Raw genomic sequence first — 23,680 nt, forward strand, 5'->3', positions numbered from 1 at the left:
GAAAACCCTTTAAGGAGTAATTCAGAACTGTTTAGACTTGTAAATACTTTTCTTTTTTGCATGAATGAAAAACAAACCAAACCCAAACAGGAAGTTCAGAATGCCTGGAAAACAAGATGGAATGTCACCACTTGTCTGATGGTGTTTTTCAGTTTACATTGTATGTTTCAAATATACAGACCATGTTCCAAAAAACTGAGATATTGGCGCTATTTTAATTTGCCTACATTTATTTGAGTCAACAGATGGCTGTTAATTCTGTTCTGATGCAGTTGTCACAACCATTGTAGTGTTATTGCACAGAAGCTGTGAGACAGTTGTAGCTAAGTGAGTGTCCTGTTTATGTGTGTCATCTTTGGAGAAACTTTATTTACAATGTCTATCTTGTAATTTATTTCAATTTGATTTATATACATTCATTTTTTGTTGTTGTCAGTCACTTGGTCAGGTTTAAATAAATAAATAAATGGACGTTGAATCGAATTGAATCGTGAATTGAATTGAATCGGACCTCGGAAAATCAAATCAAATCGATTAGGAAAATCTGAATCGATACTCAGCCCTACTGACTGGTATTTGTTGTTAAACTGGACAGTTTGTCTGTTGAAGCTCTTTAAGTTGATCTGGTTGGACACAAATCTTAGCCACTCAGATGCAGCAGCAGAAGAAGCTGTCATCCACCCTGACAGTCAGAGCATCAAGTCAAGGAAACATCAACCATCTTGTAGTTCCAAACCTTCACCTGTCAGATTCAGCTACTTCTTATTGTGGGATTTTAACTTTGAACACAAACAGTGTCTCGACGCACGATGGCCCAAAAACGGCCCGCATCCCGATTGCAGATCAGCACCACACCAGACCCAGGATTGGTCCAGTTCTGATTTTACTTCAGTATTTGGCACCTTCGGATGTTCGGACCGAATCCAGTTAGTTACACACATTTTCATTTCACCTTGGACTTTGGAGCTTTCGGGTTAAAACCTGTATTTCATGTGTGGGCCACAACCGTCATGTGTGCACCACAGCCGGATCAGGAAGCTTTCAAACGGATCTGGCCCAAAGACTCCTGCTATCTGGGTAGTGTAGATGCCAATGTAGTGGTTGGGGAAATAGTCTCTGAGAATCCAACTTGAAGGTCCTGCTAAGTGTTGTGATGCTCAAATGTTCTGTAAAATAGTTGGACCCTCAGCAAAGATACTAGATTAGGAGTTGATGGAGTCGTTGCAGATACCAGGGTCCAAAGTCCAGCTTGAACCTGGTTTGTGCAGTTCTTTGTCAAGCTAGCAGCGATTCTTTCTTTTCACATGGCCGTGTCTCCTGATGACTCAGGACCAGTTGATGTCCATTTACCTGTCATGGTGACAGAGAACTTTGTCCAGCTCAACCAGGACAAAACTGAGGTCTTAATTGAAGGTGGTGGCAGCGTTGTTAGGGCCTGAGCCTCCTCCCAACCAGCCACAGCCAAGTAGCACGAGTTGGCCATAGAAAAATGCAATTCCTCTTTCAACGTCCGTCACAGACTTGCTGGAGACTCCACCGAGATTTGAACTCGGATCACTGGATTCAAAGTCCAGAGTGCTAACCATTACACCATGGAACCAGTCCAAAAAAAAAGACATGAGTGAGAAAAATTATGGCGCTTATCATGTAGGAGGGACTACAGTGGTTGTCTGGTTTAAATTTTCACGAACATCCATCCATCCATTCATCCATTGTCTTCCGCTCATTCCTGTTAATGGTTGCAGACTCCTTTTTCATAGCTGGAACCTTCCTCTTGTGTCAGCTTCCTGTTCCCATCTCTATGTTAACGGTCAGTTTTGACCCACGTCTTCAATCAGCTGTCAAATAAACTAAAACAATTTTCTATCATGGTTCAGGTTAACAAAATCCTCATCAACTTCTCTGGTCCAATCACATTTATGTTGGCACACAGAGAACAGATCTAGAGTCAGAGCTGAGACTTCAGTCTAAGCACCTTAAGATGGAGGAGAAGAAGCCCTGATTTCTGGGTCTCACAGTCTTTTTACTCTCTTGACTCCACCCACACAGGGCAGGAGAACATCCTCATAGAGAGTCAGTGTTTTTCCATGTTTAACCAAATCAGCTCTCAGTGGTTAAGAACAGGTGAGTTAGTGAGTGTGGTTCGTTCTAATCTGATGTCCAAGCTGCAGGAAACAGCAAAGCCAAACAGTACAGAAGCCTTTCAGCATTCATGCAGACTGGAAAGAGGCTGAAATGCTCCCTGCTTCTGGAAGGAGCAGAGATGGAGCCAGAAAAAACACAGAATTTACCCAGACTCTGATTTGAACTAGCAAGAGACTCAAGCTGGTCATGAAGTATGATTGGCTGCCTCTTTGTGATGTCATTCACACACTTGTATAATCAGGATGTGAGCTGAGGGGTGGAGATCAATGAGTCCTGGAGACGTTCAATAATGTCCACAACTTTGGCACCAGGAAGACAGCAGGTGATGGCACCTGGGAGTTCAACAGACCTGATGATTGAACCACCAATCACAAGGATTTCAGCCTCCATTGTAAACAGAGAGTTTAGATGAGAGAGAACCTGCTGTCAGCCTCACCAGTCAGGGCAGTGGTAGAGGCAGCAGAGTTGAATGAAGCAGGATCACCTGGCAGGTCTCAGCTGGAGGTGATGACATCACTGGCCTCAGTCCTAACCAGTGCTCTGCCTAACAACACGGACGATGGTGAGAAACCAGTAGAAGCACTCTGAGAGTTGGAGACAGCAGGAGGAGAGAGACCACGACAGAGTCACCCATGGGAAACTGTTGGATCCACTCAGGACAAACTGGACAGACACAGATCAAAGACAGAATTGATGATGATGTCATCAGGGGGCTTTGATGGTGTCTTTATTTGTACCCAGAATTCTGTCTTTGATCTCAGGAGGACATGAAAGAAACACAACTGAGGAAAGAAGAGGCAAACATTCAGCTTCATTAGAAACACTTGAACTGTTGAACAGTAGAATTTGTTTGAAACAGTTTACAACACTGAGTGACAGGATTGAAGAGGGAAGAGTTTTCTACTTTAAATTTAATTCTAACTTTGAACTGGGGATGAACATTTTTAGTCGTTCATATTCTAACATACAGAGGAAGTCATGTCATTCCCTTTTTTAAAAAAGAAAAACATGTGAAGCTCCTCCCCCCAGCTCCAGATGGACAGACAGACATGAGAGTGGCCAGGAAGCAAAGAAGTGTTGTGCTCCTCTCCAGTGCTCTGGTGTTGTTGTGCTCTTCTCAGCTCCATCATGAAGACCTGCTGGCACTGGGCGCTGGTGGAAGTTTGCAGCTCCCACTGGAAAGTCCTGAGGCTCCTCCCACTCTGAAGCAGGCAGTTGCTCCCAGCCAGCCCACACTTTCACTCTCTGGTGTAGGAGTGAAGAACAAAATCATAATCAAGAACCATCACTCTTTCATTGGGGCTCCTTTCTCCTTGTTCTGATACAGAAACTCAACAGCTTCTATCATTGATTTGACAGGAAATGTTGATGACACACTGGGATTTTTGTTCTCCTGCTGTCACTGTCAAGTGCAGCTTAACATGAGAGGTAGCAGGATCATTCATGTGTTCATGTTTCCAGCAGACAAGGAGGGAACCTGGGAGGACTTCAGTGACTTTGATCAGTGGTTCTCACTTCATCTTCTCAGTATAAAGTTTAAAGTGAGCTGGCCAGGAGTTGAACCTAGAATCTTCTGATCCGAAGTCAGACGCGTTGTCCATTGCGCCACCAGCCCTACAGAGGGGAGGTGCTTATACAAAAAGAGTCAACACCTTCATTTGTATGTCAGAAAATTTCAATGATATGGTGGCATTTTCTGTTTTTGTGCTGTCTGATTGTCTAAATATCAGGTTTAGATCATCAAATTAACACTGGAACAAAACATAATAAACATTAATTATTTAACATTCAAAAAAAAAAAAGAAAGAGAACCTGCATCATCCCAGCCATGAAGACCTCAACATGGTTGAAGAGAAAGTCTTGGGTTGGATTCTTGTGTTTTGCAGCATCCTTGATGAGTCTGCATAGAAACATTGGTGTTGTGGACCCACATCCACCAGGAGTGGAGCTCAACCAAGAAGAGCAAGAGGAGAATGTTTGTGGAGGAGCTGGGAAGTTCCCTGGTCAAGCCACACACTGAGGGAAGGGAACGGACGCCCCGAGACCCAGACGCTGCAGCCTTGCTCAGACAGCTGCAGAGCTCAGCAGCACTCCATCCATGCCATCAGCAACACAGAGAGCATCCACACCAGCGTCCTCCTCAGCAGCCCTGCCTCAACACCAACCAGAACAGCCACAGCCACAACCCCCTCAGGACCTGGATTCTTTCTAAATACTTTTTAAAGGCGTGTTCTGTCCAGGTAGAAGACATGATTTGTTTCTTTGGATGAAATAAAAATGGATGAAAACGTCCAGAACATCCCTCCCAAATCTGATTTCTTCAATTGAAAGAACTCTAACATTTCTAGATTCATTCCCTCCAGTAAGGTCTTATTTCCAGCTCTGCTCTCCCTCCACTACTGTTCAGTGTAGTATTTATTTTACTGACTACTTCATTGACAGGTGGTAAAACTTTCTGGTGTTTCCTGAACTTAACTGAGTGCTGCTCAGTAAAGTTGCCATGACTTGAGATTCTCTTCCTGCTGGGTCCATTTCAACATTCTTATCCTTCCTATCACTGGAGATAAAGTATCAGTCAGGGCTGTACTTGATTAGTACTGCATATAGTACACATCAGTCACTGCCATTACACAGTGGAATGGTAGTTGAAGTACTGTTTACCAGCAAGCTGAAAACTGTTGTGGTCTTTGACAATTCTCTTGTTTCTGAATGAAAATCCTGTGAAGGAGAATCATGGAGACATCCTAAAAATGGCTGAGGTCTCTGAGCTGCAGCAGGTCTGAGCTGCTTTTGATGCCCAGATGATGAGGAGGCAGTGAATGGTGGGTTTGGTGGAGCTGGAAAAAGGCTGCAGGTGGTGAGGGGTCTGCTGGTGTCAGGACTTCCTCTCCAGGTCTGAGGGCTTCTCCCTGCAGTTCCCACAAACACCACAACAGTCCTGGAACCCCTGTGGAGGACCATGATGACCCCGATGCACCATCAGGCCATCAAAAACCAGTCCTGATGGTCAAAAAGGTCCCTCCACTCATCCAGGCTCAACTCTAGAAGAAGCTTCTGGAACAGATGAGCAAACACACTCAAATATAAATCCTGATGTAAACACACTGGCAAACCAACGTTTACCACAATGTTGATTTTTACAATTTCCTTCAATGTTTGAAAACCATCAAAGTGGACAGAAGCCCAGATGGTCCAAACCTGTTTCCTGTCTCCTGCCATTGTGGAGAGCCTCTGTTCTGTCCTGCTGCTGTCCAGTTATCTCTCCTGAGCTCCTCTGCTGGTTCCACCTTGAAGAGGGTCTGAGCTAGAACTGAACCTTGGGAAACTTCAACCTTTGATCTCAGAGTTTTGTGTTTGATCTAAAAATTCAGTGAATTTTGGGTTTGTGTGGAGCTGAAAAAATGCTGCAGGTGTTGAGAGGTCTGCTGGTGTCCAGGACCCGAGTCGTTGGGTTGGGTTTGTGTTTGTGTTTGATCTTAGAATTCTTTCTTTGATCTCTCCTTGATTTCTCAATGATTTCTCTGTGGACTCCAATTGTCTTTGATCTCAGAGTTCTGTGTTTGATCTTAGAATTCTTTCTTTGATCTCTCCTTGATTTCTCAATGATTTCTTTGTGGACTCCAATTGTCTTTCATCTCTCAGTGAGACAAAGACATAGCAGCTCCAACCTCAGCCTCCAGGAGGCCCTGATCCTCTAGTGGTCAGTCCTCTGTGTTGTGGCTGCAGCAACCCTGGTTTGAATCAGGGTCCCAGCAGCAACATTCCTACTGACTAGTGTTTGTTGTTCAACTGAACAGTTTGTCTGGTGAAGCTCTCTCAGACACTCCTTTCTTCATCCTCCCTTCAGGCTCAGCAGCATCAGAGTCAATGTGTCTGACTAGGATCAGAACCCTCAACCTGGAGGCTGTGGTGCAATGAGAACACATCTGACAACCAATCAGAGGAGGGTCTGTTTGACCCCTGAAAACTCCATGAAAGCCTGAGAGGAACTTGTTCTTCATCTCCAAATTCCCTCCCTGCACGTTGTCTCTGCAGAAATCATTCAAGTCCAAGTTGAACCTTAGACTAAAAGCTCCCAGTAGGTGATGCAGGCTTCACCTCACTCCTGGTTCTGGAACCTCACCAGTTCTTGCTCTCTCACCACTTGGATCTCATGTTCCTGACATCTCTGAGCTTGTTTCCTATCCACCTGTCTCATGTTGATGAGGTCATCCAGCCTGATGATCTCTAGGTTCTCCTTTGAGTGGTTCCCTCTGGGAGAGTTCTCTCTCTGTAACTTGTGTGTGTGTTTGCTCGTATCCTGTTTCTCCTTGACAGCACTTTAGTGTTTTTACCACTGGTGTCTCATCTGTGGTTCACCTTTTATTTGACTTCTTTGTCAAAGATGAAGGTGTTTGTGGTCATCCATCAATCATGTGATGGCTCATGTGACTGTGAGTCTGATGAAGAGCTTGTAGCGTCTCTCACTCTGATCACTTCAGGCTATTGAAGCTACTCAGGTGTAGCCTGACTAGCTCAGTCGGTAGAGCATGAGACTCTTAATCAGGAGGAGTCCAGGCCTGAATCGGTGAAAACCAACGTAACCGGCTCACGTTCTCAGCTGGATTCTCCCATCGATGTACGACGCCTCTCCAACGAACTGGTGGGAGGACGGCCTTCAAAGCCTCCACCTCGTCGACCGTGGCTCCCGCTGAGATTCGCTCGATGAAGAAGGGAAGCGCGTTGATGGGCTACCCTCTGGTCTCAGGCTGCTGGCTGCCTGGACTAAGCTGCTCTTCTCCGACACAAAGGTGGCTTCTCTCTCTTCAAGGCTCACAGGAGGTCAAGAGTGTAGCGACCGTGAGCCGAGATCGATGATGAATTACAAAAATAGAAAATCCCCCCAAAAAATTAGTGGAATAGAAAAGAAAAGGGGGGGAGCCGGACCAGCTGCTCTAGGAGCTCACACACAAAGGGCAGAAACAAGAAGCACTGAAGAGAGCGCCAGCAGTGGATGGTGCCACCACTGTTACAGTAAACTGGTCCACCTCAGAGCAGTGACCTTGACCTGTGAGGGGTTGTTGGCCAATCAGGACACTTTGCTGTCTTCAGTCCTTCTCAGATATCAACAAATGAAGCTGGTTGAACAGACAGCAATCATCATCACTCAGAGACATCACCTGGAGAGGAAGACTGCTCAGAGTTCTGACAATGACAGTGAAGAGGCAAGGAGAGCTGGACAACCACAGACAGTGAAACATTCGGAACATCATGTTGATACACGCGCGTGTGTGTGTGTGTGTGTGTGTGTGTGTGTGTGTGTGTGTGTGTGTGTGTGTGTGTGTGTGTGTGAGCAACAACTTAACACAGGAGAGGAAACCATAACACTGATCATTGAATGTACAGCCACACTTCAACTCAATGAATGCTCTGCACAGAAGAATCCAGCTTCATTCCTGGATCAACAAGTCTTCTTCCAGCGAGTCAAACTCAATAAAAAAGCAAACAAATCCAAGCAAAGGACAAGGAACTCCAGCATTTTCCCTCCCTGATGACATCCACTCAGTTTTTAAACGTGAATGTGGAGCAGACGGTGCAGTTTGGCTGCAGGTCTTGGACAAGGCTCTGAGATGCTGGCTGCTCAACAAGAGAGAAGGGCTGGAGACCAGGAACTAGAAAGCTGAGGACTGCACTGTCCACACTCCTCTGAGACCTGCTTCCTTTCTTCAAGCGTCATCAAGACGTCCCAGCCTCAGATTTTCTGATTGGAGACAATGATGACCACAAGTACAAGGAATAAAAGACAAGACAAAACAAACGCAAAATCCATCCAAATCCATTGATTGATTGATTGATGCTGCAGATCTTATGTGGAGTTTCAAACTTGGACAACAGTTGCCGTAAAACACAGAAGAAGAAGAAGAGTGATTTTCTTTTCTACAGAACTTAGATTTTAAAAAAAATTGAAAAGTGAAAAACATGAAAAATGGCAAATGCTGTTTTTGTTGATTGCCTTCAATCAATCTATTTAAACTGTATTGTTGCTCTTTCCTTTAGAGAGACAGTAAATGACTAATTAGTGGCCCGGGCGTTTAAAAGAGACCAGGCGTCGATTGGTAACAGGCTTTTATTTTGGCACTGGCCAGCACTGGGCCACTATTATTATTTTTTTAGCAATAGGTATACAAGGTATAACAATATACTGTAGTACTTTAAAGAACAGTAGTGCAAATATCAAGATTGTCCAGAGAACACTTTACACAAGAACACTTTATTAGGAAGAAAAGGGGCGTGACAACTCTAGGCCCGTATCCTTCCACTTCCACGACAGTCTCATGAGGCCAAAATAGCAGATCTACACATTCACAACGATGCGTTACCACCTTGAAGATCTTTTTTTTTCTTTTTTTGCATGGAACCGTGAGCTTGAAGATTTGCTGTCTGCGGTGCACTGACATCATGAGACATAAATTACTGGGAAGTTAAAATAAATTGCAAAATCTTACATGAAACCAAGTTAAGATAACATTAATCTCAAATAACGGCCCCCAGGCGTTTAAACGAACCTGGCGTTTATTTGAGACAGGCGTCTACTTTACAAAATGAGGTCGGACCCTCGGCCATCAAATGAGACCCGGCGGCACTTTGACACCAGGCTGTTCATTGGTCAGTTAGGGTTGATGAAGGTTGATAACATCCACTCCAAATAGTCAAACACAGGGGTGAGGATACAAGCAGAGCCTCTACATGGAAGCAAAAGCACTGACAACTTTAAAACTGTACAGTGAGTTAAGAAAAATACTCTTTAAACCTTTTTATGAACTGTCCTCATAAACTTGTCTTTTAATAAACTTTCTATTCTTCTGTTAACTTTAAGTTCACTGTTAAGTAACTGGATGGATGACAACAACAGAAATGCCTGTTCTGAGTTGAGTCATTTGGAGGTTGATCTCATGGGAGATAAAACTGCAGGCTCACTGCTGCAGAAGCTTGCTTTTTCCTTTGTTTGGTGACGCATTTCCTTTGTTTGGCAGGAGGCAGGGTGAAGGGAAGTAGACCCAAATGAAGAGGAGGGGAAGGAGGGTGAACAAAAGAGGTTTGTGAAAGAGACTGGAGACTGGAGGCTGGAGACTGGAGAGACTGGAGGCTTAAGACGAGAGACTGGAGACTGGAGACTTGGCTTAAGATGAGAGACTGGAGGTGAGAGACCAGGGAAACCTGGAGGCTTGAGACGAGCAGCTCGTGACTGGAGACTTGTGGCTCGTGATTGGTGGCTGTCACAATGCTTGACGTAGACTTCGACATCACAACACAGCAGTACAATAAACACCACCACACTAACGACTCCATCGGTCCTTCAAAAAGAAGAACATTAACAACAGAGAACAGCTCTGTGGTAGTTTTCAACACTTGGCAACTAAACAAGAGGCAGAATCGTCTTAAAATACATAAGAAGGTCCTCAGTAGAGCCAGAGCCTCAGTAAACACAGAAACTGCTGTTAAACCAGATATTTCTTTAGACCAGTTTTATCAAATTAACAGTCCAGAACTTCATTCAATGATGACCTCATCAAAACCTTCATCCTGTCTCTTAGATTATTTCCTACTAGGCTGCCTAAGGAAGTCTTCCCTCAGTGAGCACCTCTTTATTCAATCTGATTCCTCTGTCTGTAGTAACAGGACATGAACCACAGTCCTTGAAGGGAGCTGTCATTAAACCACTGCTTCAGAGGCCTCCTCTAGACCCTGAGGTTCTAGCCAACTATGGACTGATAGCTAACCTCCCCTCCTCTCTAAAATCCTGGAGAAAGCAGCTGTGTTGCAGCAGGTATCTGGAGGGTGGGGGGCTGTTCGTTCCTCCTAGTTGAAGCTCCTGGGCCCGGTGCTCTCTACATACAGAACCTGCCTTGCTGGCCAGGAGCCTCTCTTCCTCCTCATCCATTGTCTCTTTGAAGTTCAGCAGCCAACATCTCTTCCTCCCACCTCCCTTACACACATGCACACACGAACCCACACCACCAACTGTACTGATGATCACATCACATTGTTCTGAGTTCAATTTTGGTTTATTGTTGCATTTTTTTCTTCATGAAATAATTTCATTATTTGGCCTGCAACCTGAGCTGCCCAGTGGTGCAGTGGTCAGCACTGTTGCCTCACAGAAAGAAGGTTCCGGATTCGAGTCCCAGCTCAAGTGCCGGATCTTTCTGTGTGAGTCTGCATGTTCTCTCTGTTCCTGTGTGGGTTCTCTCTGGTACTCCAGCTTCCTCCCACAGTCCAAAGACATCAAGAGGGGACGAGGCTGATTGATACTCTAAATTGACTGTAGGTGTGACTGTGAGAGTGAATGGTTGTCTGTCTCTATGTGTTGGCCCTGTGACGAACTGGCGACCTGTCCAGGGTGAACCCACCTCTTGCCCATAGACGCTGGGATAAGCTCCACCCCCCCCTTCCCTTAACAGGAAGCAGAAGACAATGGCTGGATGGCTGGATGGGCCTTCAACCTGCGTCTCGCTCTCTTGTCACGCTTCAAAGCCACAGCATGGCAATGTGGTTTCTCCCCAGTATGGGTTCTCATGTGTGTTTTAAGATGTCCCTTCAATGAGAATCTTTTTCCACACACTGAGCAGGGAAATGGTTTCTCCCCAGTGTGTCTTCTCATGTGTGATTCTAAATTTGCCTTCACTGGGAATCTTCTGCCACAAACTGAGCAAAGGAATGGTTTCTCCCCAGTGTGTGTTCTCATGTGTATTTTCAGATATCCCTTTTCTGCAAATCTTCCGCCACAAACTGAGCAGGGAAACAGTTTCTCTCCAGTGTGCGTTCTCATGTGCTTTCTCAGACATCCCTTTTCTGAAAACCTTCTGCCACAAGCTGAGCAGAGAAACAGTTTGTCCCCAGTGTGTGTTCTCATGTGTCTTTTTAGATGTCCCTTCAATGAGAATCTTTTTCCACACTCTGAGCAGGGAAATGGTTTCTCCCCAGTGTGTGTTCTCATGTGTCTTTTCAGATCTCCCTTAACTGAGAATCTTTTGCCACAAACTGAGCAGGGGAACGGTTTCTCCCCAGTGTGAGTTCTCATGTGTGTATCTAAACCACCTCTGTAATCAAAACCTTTACTGCATGTTGAGCACCTAAATGGACGCTTATCCTTCCTGACTTCTTTCTGAGGTTCAGAAGGACCAAAGGTCACGTTCCTGATGATCTCTGATTCTCTTTCAGTCTTTACTTTTTGCTCTTTTGAGCTGCAGTGAGTCACTTCCTGTCCTGGGCTCAGTTTCTGAGGCAAATTCCTCCTTGAGCCAAAGGGTTCCTTGTGCTCAGAGGTGGCCGTGTTATCAGGTCTGACCCAATCATTCTCACTGACTTCAGTCTCAGCTTCAGAAGACGCTGACATCTGGTCTTCAGTCTGGGGTTGTACAAGTGGATCTGGATCTACCTTGCTGGCTGGTTCTGGTTCTGGTCCTCCACTCTCTTCTCCATCAACTTCTGTTTTCAGTTGATGAACTGGGCTGCTGCTCAGAGACTCTTCTTTCAAGTTCTCCTCAGTTAGACTCTGGTGAAGCTGTGGGAACTGAGGTTTCTCTTCGTCCCCTTCACTCTTCACAGGGACCAGAGTGAAGGGGAACGTGGTGATATCAGCCTCCTCCTGCCCTTGAAGCTGCCCTCCCTCCTCACTGGTCCAGAGCTCCTCCCACTCCTCTTTAATGTGGGGGGGCTCTGGATCCTGCAGCTCAGGGGGAACCTCTTCTTTAATCACCAACAGCTGCTCCACATCTGCAGGACACAAACAGCAACATCAGAAATCTCTTCATTTGACTCTGAAACAGCGGAGCAACAGACAGAAACAGAAATCAACTCAATGAACAGAGACGTCCTGCTACTGAGGACCAGTCAGCAAACTGGGAACAGAAACGCTGGCTTCAGATGCTTGGATCAACGTTGGGTCACACAGGTCAAAGGTCATATGTCCCCTCTGCTGAATGGTTTTGTCCATTCATGATCACATCTGCTAGTTGATTCATCAGTTAATTTCTATCATGTGATCCTGCAGGAGAATGAGAGTTACAGTGCTGTACAAAAGTATTTGCCCAGTATCTGACCCTAACAGCTGGTTGAACCACCTTTTGCAGCAATAACTGCAGTCAAGCATGAGCGATAAGAGGCGATGAGTCTTTCACATCGCTGTGATGGGATTTTGGCCCACTGGGTTGCACTCAGAATGACATTTCTCTTTCTCTCTCTCTCCCTTCAGAAAGTAACAGATGAGCCACAAACTGAATGTGGACCAGATTTACTGAAGAAGCTGAAGAATCCACTGGAAAAGGCAGCACTGAGAGGACAGGTTCACCTCCTCTCTTTCCCTCCGTGCCCTGTCTTTGATGCGTCTCAGCATCTTGGGAGAGTTCCTTCTCTGCTTTGTCACAGATCTGAACCCCCTACCATCAAACCACGATCCATCAAAGAAAGAGGACTTTGGTCAACTTGGGCCATGAGAAGTCCAGAACAAATGATTTGGATGTGGAGGTTTGTTAGAGTTTGCAAAGGGAAACAGGAGGCTGTTGTTGAGGAGTGGATTGGTGAGAAAGGAGAGTGGAGCTGTTCAGGTGCAGAGTTCAGGTGCTCCAAACAAGAAGCTGAGAACAGGACAAGAAGACAAACAAGAGGTTTAACAACGCCAACCCTTCAGTTTGGTAAATATCGGCTACATTGAGAGCTCTTATTGAGTCTGACTTTATTTTGTAAGTTGATCTCAGAATTGGAACCAGAAATGTTTTTTTAGTTTTCTTTTTTAATTTGGCCCCGAGGGACTGCCACCTCCTCCTGGTCAGGGGTTTGGGGCCTCAGGGACCCTCAGAGTTCCACCAGCAGAAGCTCAAGCCCTGTTCAAACTACGCTACTTTTGTTAGCGACAGGCCCTGCTGTTCACACCATCGACGCTCAATCAGGCTGCTGTTCACACGACAAGATTTGTCGGCGCACAGGAGCGTTCATTAATGCCTCAGCCTGATTGGGGGAGGGAAGTCACTGACGCCTAAAATCTTGCAGTGTGAACTGGGCTTTAGCCTTCATGTGGGACCAGGTTGGACCGGTCTGAGGGTGAAGGTCTGACAAAGTGCAATCCAATTACATGACAAAAACAGTGATCCAGAGAACCACCTTACCCCCCCCCCCCCAAAACCACCACACCCTTTCCGGCCTCAAGCCTGATTTATGCTTCTGCGTCGTGGCGACGCCGTACCTACGCCGTCAACGCAGACCCCTACGCCGTAGCCCGACGTGCACCTCCAAAAAATCCTGACGTGACGTGAACGTCAACAAACTGTGATTGGTCCGCTCACACGACGTTTCCGGTTCAGCACAACAACACCGCTATTTTTTAAGTTTCTGTGGTGAGAGCAATACGCAAAAATAAAAATGGACCAAGCCGAAGAAAGAGTTATCGAGGAGGTTCGCAGGTATGACCACCTTTACAACTTCCATTGTTGTCTCTGTCTCTGACCCATGTGCTTTGACCGGAAGAAAACTAAGGAATTCGACAAGAGTCCCCCAAAACCATACGAAGATAAAGCCACACCCCTCTAGTGGCTTGGCAGTGAATTACAGAGCAACGCGTTCCCTCGACGCAGAACTATAAATGCACAATGACGACGTAGGGGCGACGGCGTCGCCACGACGCAGAAGCATAAATCAGGCTTCAGTCGCCACCATGTGCCCCCTTCACATTCCTGTCTGCCCCCTTACAAATGCCTGTCTAGAACCGGCCCTGCTGCAGCTCCACTTCCTGGACTGAATGAGGGGCCCAGCAGGTCCCTGCGGGGACTCACCTGCTCTGTCCAGCCTGACTCGGGGCTTCAGCACGGCATCGAGCAGCAACCTCTGCCGGCGGTTCTCCCGCTCGTACTCCGCCACGGTTTCCTCCAGCAGAGCCACGATCTGCTCCGCGGCCGCCGCCAGCCGCTCGGTGAGCAGCGCTCTCAGCACCGGTACTTCAGCCGCTGATTCTCCTTCTCCCAGCTGCAGCAGGAAGTCTTCAGCGGCGGCGAGGATCCGCTCCTGGACCGACACCCGCAGCAGCTGCGCGGCGCACATGTTGAGGTTCTACCGGCGCCACTCAGCCTTCAGGAGACAAAGACCGAGGCCGGGGCTTCACGGACTTCTCCTTCTTTCCTTGTTGTGTTCAAAGCTTCCCGCGTCTTCTTCTCGTTTTGTGAAGCGCGTATTGATGACGTATGTGGTGACGTCCGAAGCCTCGCCAGCTGGCAGTGACCACGTGACTGATTCAGGACCTGCTTCTCCGGCTTGGCGTGAGATTCTAAATGTAAAGCAGTGAAACGCCGTGGTTTCCTCCCTCTGGTTCGCGCGTCTGTTGGAGCTTCGTTTCCATCACAGTTCTCTCAGCCCCATCAGCCACGTTGTTCATCATCGTGTTCGTTTTTGGAAATTGTACTAAAAGGACGGTTTGTTTGTTTGTTTGTTTTTTTCTTTAAATGACCTGTGGCAGCACTTGGATGATGAAGTGGGGAGACTTGGAAGAAGTGGAACTCCAGCGAGTACATCAAGTACAGCGACTACATCAAGTACAGCGAGTACAGCGATACTAGTGTAGCGGTTCTTGTACTTCACTTGCGTTGTGTATTTAAGGACGAGGTAGTCTGTTTCACCGTTGGCACACTCGCCGTTTATTTCTCGTCTGGCATGGAGATTTAACACACAGTCAGTCCAGTTCGCCCGTTCACACACACACATACACGGCCCGGAGGCAGCGAGGTCCGACTGTTCATACAATCCACAAATGAACATAAAATAACAATGCGTACCTGGCATGGAGATTTAACACACAGTCAGTCCAGTTCGCCCGTTCACACACACACATACACGGCTGCAAGAAGTAAAATGAAAAAAAGTGCAGGTTAGCTAACACGTGTAACTCTAGCCATTTGTAAACAAAAATAAAAGAAAAACACAGTCAGCTTTTTATAAAAAAAAAGGACAGGCTCGACTGTACGGGAGCTTTATGATTCAAAATATAACTTAAACCACTCCTTCATATTAAAATAAAGTAATTAATATAAAACAAAGACAGAGCTCATAAGTCATACACCTGCCCCGGAGGCAGCGAGGTCCGACTGTTGCTACCCCCCCAGGGTGCACGACCCTAAACCACAGGGGGTGCTGCCTTTAATTGCAGTAGGAAACCCCAGTTTCCGTGTTTTGTGAATGTGTTTTAAATGGCAAGTGGGATCACAACTCTTAACTTCGTTACACTAGCAGATACTGGACGGACTCAAGATCCTCTGGTGCACTGAAGAGCCAGCAGACTGCCTGTCCCAGCCTCTTCCTGCTGGCCACAGACTTCCTGTGCAGGCCGTCATCATCAGGGCCATGTGAGCGTGTGTTCTCCACGGCAGGAGAAATCGCTTCAAGAAACCCAACAGACTTGATTTGAAAACGTTGGAAAAACTTCTTTTTTTAATAAAAATTGTAAAAACAAAGCGTCCTCATTCCCATCACTTTCACTGAGACTTTCACATCATGGTCCCATTGTTCAAAGACATGGAACGATCCAGTATGAACGCAAAGACTTCAATGATCTTATTGTGTTCACGGGTCATCAAATCAGTGTCAGTTCAGTCGGTCAAGCCTGCAGGGAAGTTTGCAGTCCAGCAGGTGTCAGTATTCAGTGACAGTAACACAGTGTCATGGCGTCCACAGGCTTCATGACGCCTCATCCAGCCTTCACTCCTGTCTCGTCCTTGTGTGCTCACTCCAGCCCGTCGATCCACAGTTCCTGCCACAGCCTCTACCTTGTTAATGCAGCCGTGCCTGTCTTGTGTTCTTCGGCCCCTGAGAGTTTTTGAAAGTTTTATCCGATAGTCTAGATTTAGTGGATACGTTTGCAGCCGTTTGGTTTCTCTGCTCGGAGTACAAGAACATCAACGTCCCTTGCCGTGAACCCTGCTTCTGTCCTGTGTCTGAGCCTGGTCCTGTCAATCACAATGATCCAATTTTTGGAACTGACCATATCTTTCTTTCAAAAACAAAAGAAATCAAGAGAGCGATTCCTCAGTGATGGCACGAAAAGATCTTCCTCACAAACGTGGACGATACAACGCTCTCTTCCTCTTCATCTCCAATTATTTGACCAAATTTGGCCGTCAAACTGGAGAGAAAACTCAGCCCTGTTGAACTCTGGCACCTTTCCATTTACAAATAACACGTGTCCACGTGACAAAGTGTGTGAGCAGGAAGGAAGGGAGAAGGGGGGCTGAGAAAATAACAGCAGATCCCTGGATGGAGACCCCGTGCTCTTCTCTCCACCTCTCTTCCTCCCTGCTCTCTCCACCCCTCTTGAACAACACTGCAGGTGAACAGTTAGCATTGCTCTGTTTGATGAAGCTGCGTTCAGGGAATGAGGAAGTTTCCCTATGTGTCACTGCTTCTCTACTAATCTGATCTCTGATCAGTTCACCAAGAAGAGTCTGGGGTCAGGGGCTTGATGAGTAGAGCTGTTTAGTCAGGAGGAGGCTGCTCTGATTGGTTCCTGACACTGAAACAAGGCCAAAGCTCAAGTACACAGGCTCACATATTGAAGTATTCTCAGTCTTCCCACTTCAAGTATTTTCTCACTTCAAGTATTTTCTACTCTCCACACCAAGTTACCTCTTATGTTAAGTTACTAGCTGAGAGTTATGCAGGACACTTGGATGGAAACATAACCTTTTTCTCTAATCAGCACAACAATGTGGGCGTGTAGTGAATCAACACCATAACAGTAACGAGGAATGAACGCAGCAGCCATCTTGGAATCACCAGGTTTACAAGGCTTCCACTCTGTGAGAGCAACCCCTCGATGGAGAAGAAGCCGGACCATCAAGAAGACCTGAAAGAAGACAGCAGAGGCAGGAAGAGGAACCAGAGACACACAAACAGACACAACACTGCCACCTTCTGATCTGATGACATCAGAGTTGAATGTGTGGACTGATTTGGAGGCCAAGCCTCACAATAAAAGCAGCATTTTCATGGGAATGTGTTCCATCCAGGGCTTCACAATAAAAGCATTTGAAATGTTTAGTCATTTTAACAAATGTTTGTGTGTCAGCTGTCGTATGAGTCACAGCAGGTTGACAGTTTGGGGAGAAACTCTTGAAGACTGGGACTTCAGGTCAAGCAGTGACATCACGGTGTGACGGTGAGTGTTGATGACAACCTGACTCTCAAACAGAAAACAGAACAGGAGACTGAAGAGTGATCACTCAAACCCACAGGCTGAATGAGACATCTTTTAAAAACATTGAAACTCTGAGAAAAACCATAGAAGCACTCCTGTCTAGTCGGTGCTAACAAGTTAGCTGTTGAGTGAGTCCAGCTGTGCTGTCTAGGAATCCTGGTCAAAAGCCTCCACACATTAGACAGCGACTGCACGGTGGTGCAGTGGTCAGCACTGTCTCCTCACAGCAAGAAGGTCCCGGCTCCAGCACAGGATCTTTCTGTGTGAGTCTCCATGTTCTCCCTGTTCCTGTGTGGGTTCTCTCTGGTACTCCAGCTTCCTCGCACAGTCCAAAGACATCAAGAGGGGACGAGGCTGATTGATACTCTAAATTGACTGTAGGTGTGACTGTGAGAGCGAATGGTTGTCTGTCTCTATGTGTTGGACCTGTGATGGACTGGTGACCTGTCCAGGGTGAACCCTGCCTCTCGCCTGAAGATACTGGCATAGGCTATGGACATCAGGCAGCTGGTGTGTTGGTGGATCTGTGGATCCTGCTGGAAGAAGCAGGGTGGAGCTCTGAATGGTTCCTGTCTCAAAGAGCTTCTCTGTGCAGCTCCCATCAGCTCCTAAAAACAGGAAACCAGCAGATTCACTGTTGAACGGTGGCATTAAAATGATGCCAGTGCTGGTTGTCTCTGTCTAAGGGTTGTGAGGGCATCCAGCTGCAGCCAGGAGACAAACAGGGATGCTGCTTGAGGACATCATCCAGGAGGCTGTCCATGGGGTGGAGCTGGGGTCTCAGACTGGGGACATTGGACAAGAACTTCTCAGAGGAAACTCATCATGGTGGCTCAGTGAAGAAAACTAGACCTGAGCTGCCTGCTGAAACCTAGCAGGTGAAGGACAGAGCTCCACCTCTTTGGAGACACCACCACTGTGGGCTCATGTTGGCAAAAGAAGTGGGTCAGTATTTGACACACACACACACACACACACACACACACACACACACACACACACACACACACACACACATACATGCATGTTCTTACACACAGAGACTTTTCCTCTGTTTTTGTTTTTTACTGGTTTTGAACCAGTAAGTGGTTTCTGTTGGTTTGGTTTGCTTGACTGGTTGTTGTTTGTTGACCTTCCAAATCCACATTTTGGGTTCTGGCTTGTTCTGCTTTTCATTTTGTGTTTGTATTAAAGTTCTGTTGATGAAAAAGAGACTTTTTTACCTTTTATTGAAGTAAATATATGAGGGTCTAAACTGACCCATAACACCATGGATGTTCCAATAGTTAATGATATTAAAATGAATACTAAATCAAACCAGTCCATGTCAGAGATGTGTTCTAACACCCTCAGTAACGGTCAGGAAACACAACAACCTTTGGTTCATTTCTAGGATTTTCTTGAGGTTCATTTTACCATTTTTTAAACTGAAATCGAGGGTTTAGTGACTAAAAAAATGTCCAGAGGCCCACAACTAAATTTTCAAACCAATATTTCCATGGATAAGGAAGCCTAACAAGGTCACCAAGAGATGGAAACAACTTGGAGGATAGAAAATTGTTTTAGTTTATTTGACAGCTGATTGAAGACGTGGGTCAAAACTGACCGTTACCATAGAGATGGGAACAGAAAGCTGACACAAGAGGAAGGTTCCAGCTCTGAAAAAGGAGTTTGATCAAAATCTTGAACTGCCAGTAGAAATATCCTTTTGTATGTTGACCTTTGTTGACAGAAGTCACTTTAGCTTGGCAGTGAAAAGAATGGCTGCTAGCTTGACAAAGAACTACACAAACCAGGTTCAAGCTGGACTTTGGACCCTGGTATCTGCAACGACTCCATCAGCTCCTAATCTAGCAGCTCTGCTGGGTCCAACTATTTTACAGAACATTTGACAGACCTGTGGAGCAGTGAGGACACACATGAGTTGATCACATGATCCACTGAAGCGCCATTTTACCCTGGTACTGAGGTCACCAACATGAGCTGGAGTTGGGAATCTTGATCTGAACCTGGTATCACAGCGACACCTACTGCTGCAAAATGGAACAGCAACACTGAACCCAAGTACAGGATTGGAGGGAGACTGATGGTCGCTGTTTGGGTTTTTGAAGAACAAGGAGGGCGTGGCTTCAAGCTGGATTCTCAGAGACTATTTCCCCAACCTCTACATTGGTATCTACACTTTCCTCCAGTCATGTGACTGAAGTCATCCAGTCACGTGACTGAAGTCATCCAGTCATATCAGTGATGTCACTCTGCAGGACTGTCATTGCCGTCTCATTCTAGAAAAGAATCCAGACTCCACTTTTATGGGGCAGTTTTGGTCTTTAAAGACTTGACAGTTCCAGGAGATTTAGTCTGGCTCAAGATCTTCAGATCAACCCAGGACAGAAGGCTATGACTCCATTGGATTGTGTAGTTGGAGCATTCAGAGATCTGGTGGGTCTCAGTAGGAGCTGGATTTATCCACTGAATGATCCTGGTCAATGTGATCCTGCTCCTCCATCTCTCAGGCTGACAGAGCAGGAGGACCTGACTGAGAAGAAAGCTGCCCTTGAGCAGCTTCAGTCTCTGTGTGACAACACACAGGCAGAAAACCAGAATTTGAGGGAACAAGTTTCTACTCTTGAACGTGAGAATAAAAGAGCAATCCAGGAGCTCCAGAACCTCACTGCTGTGGTGGCCAACCTCCAAACGGTCCAGGACAAGAACCAGACTCAGATAGAAGATCTGAACGCAACAGTCCACAGTCTTCAGTGTGAGGGGAGGAAGGTTGATGGAGAGAACAATGAGCTCAGAAAAGAGCTGACCCAGGTTCAGTCTCTGAGGGAGAGTGAACAGGTGGAGATGAAATGTCTTGAGGAAGACCTGACAGAGAAGAAAAGTGCACTTGATCAGCTTCAGTCTCTGTGTGACAAGAGATGGACAGAAAACCAGAATTTGTGGGGACAGGTTTCTAGTCTTGGACAAGAGAAGATTATTGCATATCAGCTGGTAGAGAACATGTCTGCCATGGTGGGCAACCTTGAATCTGTGAGGGAGGAGAACCAGACTCAGATCAGAGACCTGAACACACAACTCCACAATCTTCAGCTTCAGGTGAAGATGGTTTACAAGGAGAAGTGTGACCTCAAGTGTGAGCTCAACTCCATCCAAGCAGAGAAGAACAAAATGAGACAAGAACTCACTGAGAAGAAGGCGACTCTTGAACAGCTGAGGTCCCAGAGTGAGGAGAGAGAGGCAGAAAATGGATGTTTGAGGAGACGAGTTTCTACTGCATCTCAGGAGACAGAGACCTTCACTGCAGAGTTGGCCCACCTTGAATCAAGGAAGGACCAGGACCCCACAAAGAGTGACAGTCTGAACGGTGAAGTTCAGAGTCTTCTATGTGCAGTGAGAACACAAAAGAAGAAAAGGAGCAGTGCTCAGAGGGAAATCCTGGGAAATCTTCATGATTTAAAAAGCTGTTTGAAAGAGGAAAATCATAACCTTCAAGTGAAGGTCCAGCAAACTTCTGAAGAGCAAGCAGACTCTCCCCTACGTCCAGCCAGAGAAGAGCAAACAGACTCTCCCCTACGTCCAGCCAGAGAAGAGCAAGCAGACTCTCCCCTACGTCCAACCAGAGAAGAGCAAACAGACTCTCCCCTACGTCCAGCCAGAGAAGAGCAAGCAGACTCTCCCCTACGTCCAGCCAGAGAAGAGAAAGCAGACTCTCCCCTACGTCCAGCCAGAGAAGAGCAAGCAGACTCTCCCCTACGTCCAGCCAGAGAAGAGCAAACAGACTCTCCCCTACGTCCAGCCAGAGAAGAGCAAGCAGACTCTCCCCTTCGTCCAGCCAGAGAAGAGCAAGCAGACGCTCTCATATGTTCTTCTGCAGAGGAGCGACGGGATTCTGCTGCATATCCTGCAACTGAAAAGCAGAATGATGGGGGCACCCTGGAGACTGGACCTGCTAAGGGTCAAACCAGAGGTCTACTGAGCCGTGTGACATCTGGTGTAGAAGATGTTCTGTTTATGTTCATAGTTTTTTCTTTGTGTGCTTTTCCTCAACTTTGTTTTCTTTGTTTGTTCTATATGATGATACCTTGATCACCACAGCAGTTGATCCCAGCTTGATTAGCTGAGTGCTTTGCAGTCTAAAGCACTTTAGTGATACCTGTGGGGTCCTTTATCCTCCCTGACCACAGGGATTCAGCCTCACTGAAGGAGAGTGAACCTTCCAGTTTGCAGCTCCTAGACTCTGGAACGCTCTCCCACTGGACATGAGGACACTGAGGACGCCTTCAGAAAGAAGCTAAAGACCCATTTGTTTCGTAATATTATTGTTCATGATGGAATCGTCCCTCTGTACCTGCCCACACAGGTCAAGAGGTCAAATGATTCCCTGTATAAAACAGCTCTTCCATCACATGGATGTGCATCCCAACAGTCAGAGCTCACCGATGCTCCTATTCCCTCCGGTGGGAGGCGCTACGAGTGACTGAGGGTCAGGGGGGTCAGGCTAGTCCAGATAGTGGGTCTGGATGAGGTTGTTAGGGAGGGATAAGGTAGTGGCAGAGTTCAGGCTGTAGCTGTGCTCCAACAGTTGAGACAGGGCAGGACAAAAAATGGCATCCTGATGGCGTTAGGAGTGATTCTTACAAGAACCAATCAATAAAAGTGGGTGGTGACCTGCTCATGTGACGCTTGTGTTGATGATTACTGGGTCTCCTCCATGCTCATTTATCATGAATGAATCCCTCGAAGTAAAACACCTAATGTCTCCTGAGTTGTTTCACAAAATGTGTGTGTGTGTGTGTGTGTGTGTGTGTGTGTGTGTGTGTGTGTGTGTGTGTGTGTGTGTGTGTGTGTGTGTGTGTGTGTGTGAGTGTGTGGGCAATAACTACAAGTTATCTATGTATAGATCAAACAATGATGAATCAGTTGGATGCATTGACAGTGGAAGTTCAGGTTTCCTGTAATTCAGTTTGCAGACAACACAGAAAACTGCCCCTGACCCCTCCCCTCATTCTGGAGGCTTTAACATGAAAATGAAAATGCTGAGAGACACAAATGCAAATCAGAGTATTTGACCAGAGGTGACATTTTTTAATGCTTTTCTTGTTGTATTTGTTATATATGTTCTGTATGGTTATATTTGTTATGGTTGTTATGGAGTTTATGGTTATTATCTCTGTTTCTTGTGTCTTTGTCTTTGTTGTCCTACCTTCGTCTGTCCTGGATTTTTGACCCTGGTTGCAGGAAGCGTGTGACCTCAACTCCTTTTTCTGTGTTGCTGAACGTAGAGCCTTGCTTCATTGTGTTAGCTAAAGTGTGATCCTCCCTGCTAATTCCTTATTTCGTTGACTAATTACCCACCAAAAATTAATACCTACTTGCTTTATTTGGCTGAAGTTTAAAAGACCATCATTTTTGTAGCAACAGTCTTTCTGCCTTGTAAACACGCTAAGCTAACGATGGCTTCTCCCTCTTGTCCTCCTCTCTCCTGCTCAGAGTGCCACATGTTTTGTTCCTCCTCTGCCTCCTTTAGTGATACTGATAAGTGTGTTAAATATAGTTTTCTTGTTGTGTTGGAGGTGAGGCTTAGCGATGTTGAATTGGACCTGCAGCGGCTCTGCACCAAAAGCTGCAAGAGCTAGCCAACCCTCACTAGCTGGTGCAGACCATCTTAGCTTAGCTCCTGGCTTAGGCCCAACTAGCGCTCCCCCAGAAGCTCCCAAGCATCTGGGAGAGCGCCAAGAAAAGTTGGGCCTAAGCTAGGATGTGCTTGCTCATGAAGAATTGTTGGGTGTAAATTCATTTAAGGAGTGTTGAACTGGACCTGTTCTACTTGTAAAGTGTAACTTTTGTTATTTGGTGCTTTACAGGGTGATGACTTGCTGGGGACACTTTATCACAGCAGTGGACAAACATCAGCATTCAACACCCAGCAGCTCCTCTGATCAACAGAACAAGTTAAAGTATTCTGAGAAGGAGGGCCCAGCAGCTCTTCTGATCAACAGAACAAGTTAAAGTATACTGGAGAATGAGGGCATCGATCCCTCTACTGCTCACATGCTAAGCTAGCGCTCTACCATTGGAGCTAATTCCCCTGTTAAGGAGCGCAGCAGATAATGCACCTTGACCTTCATGCATGGTTTAATGAGCGTCACCAGTTGAAGCTTCTCTGGTTGACCAATGTAATGGAGACCAAGGGTTCCATGACATCAATGATTAATTGAAGGTAGCATTTGTCTTGGTATTAACAGTTTATGTAAATTAGAGGCACACACACATGTTAATGGTCAGGTTTATTGAATCAGCAAACAAGTGAAACTTTTT

General features: G+C 46.2%; 2 non-coding genes and 1 gene segment (V, D, J or C); all 3 read right to left on the bottom strand.

The window, feature by feature from the left end:
* Nucleotides 1-23,680, bottom strand: part of LOC147270010 (Ig kappa chain V-III region MOPC 63-like) — a 495,635-nt gene that overhangs the window by 13,929 nt on the left and 458,026 nt on the right.
* On the bottom strand, nt 1,529-1,600 carry trnaq-uug (transfer RNA glutamine (anticodon UUG)). Its single transcript has one exon. It is a non-coding gene; the product is annotated as a tRNA-Gln (tRNA).
* On the bottom strand, nt 3,688-3,760 carry trnar-ucg (transfer RNA arginine (anticodon UCG)). The gene has a single exon. It is a non-coding gene; the product is annotated as a tRNA-Arg (tRNA).

The sequence above is a fragment of the Aulostomus chinensis genome, chromosome 1 (assembly GCF_037954235.1).
Source record: "Aulostomus chinensis isolate RoL2024-O1b breed Wild chromosome 1, RoL_Achi_v1.0, whole genome shotgun sequence".
NCBI lineage: Eukaryota > Metazoa > Chordata > Actinopteri > Syngnathiformes > Aulostomidae > Aulostomus > Aulostomus chinensis.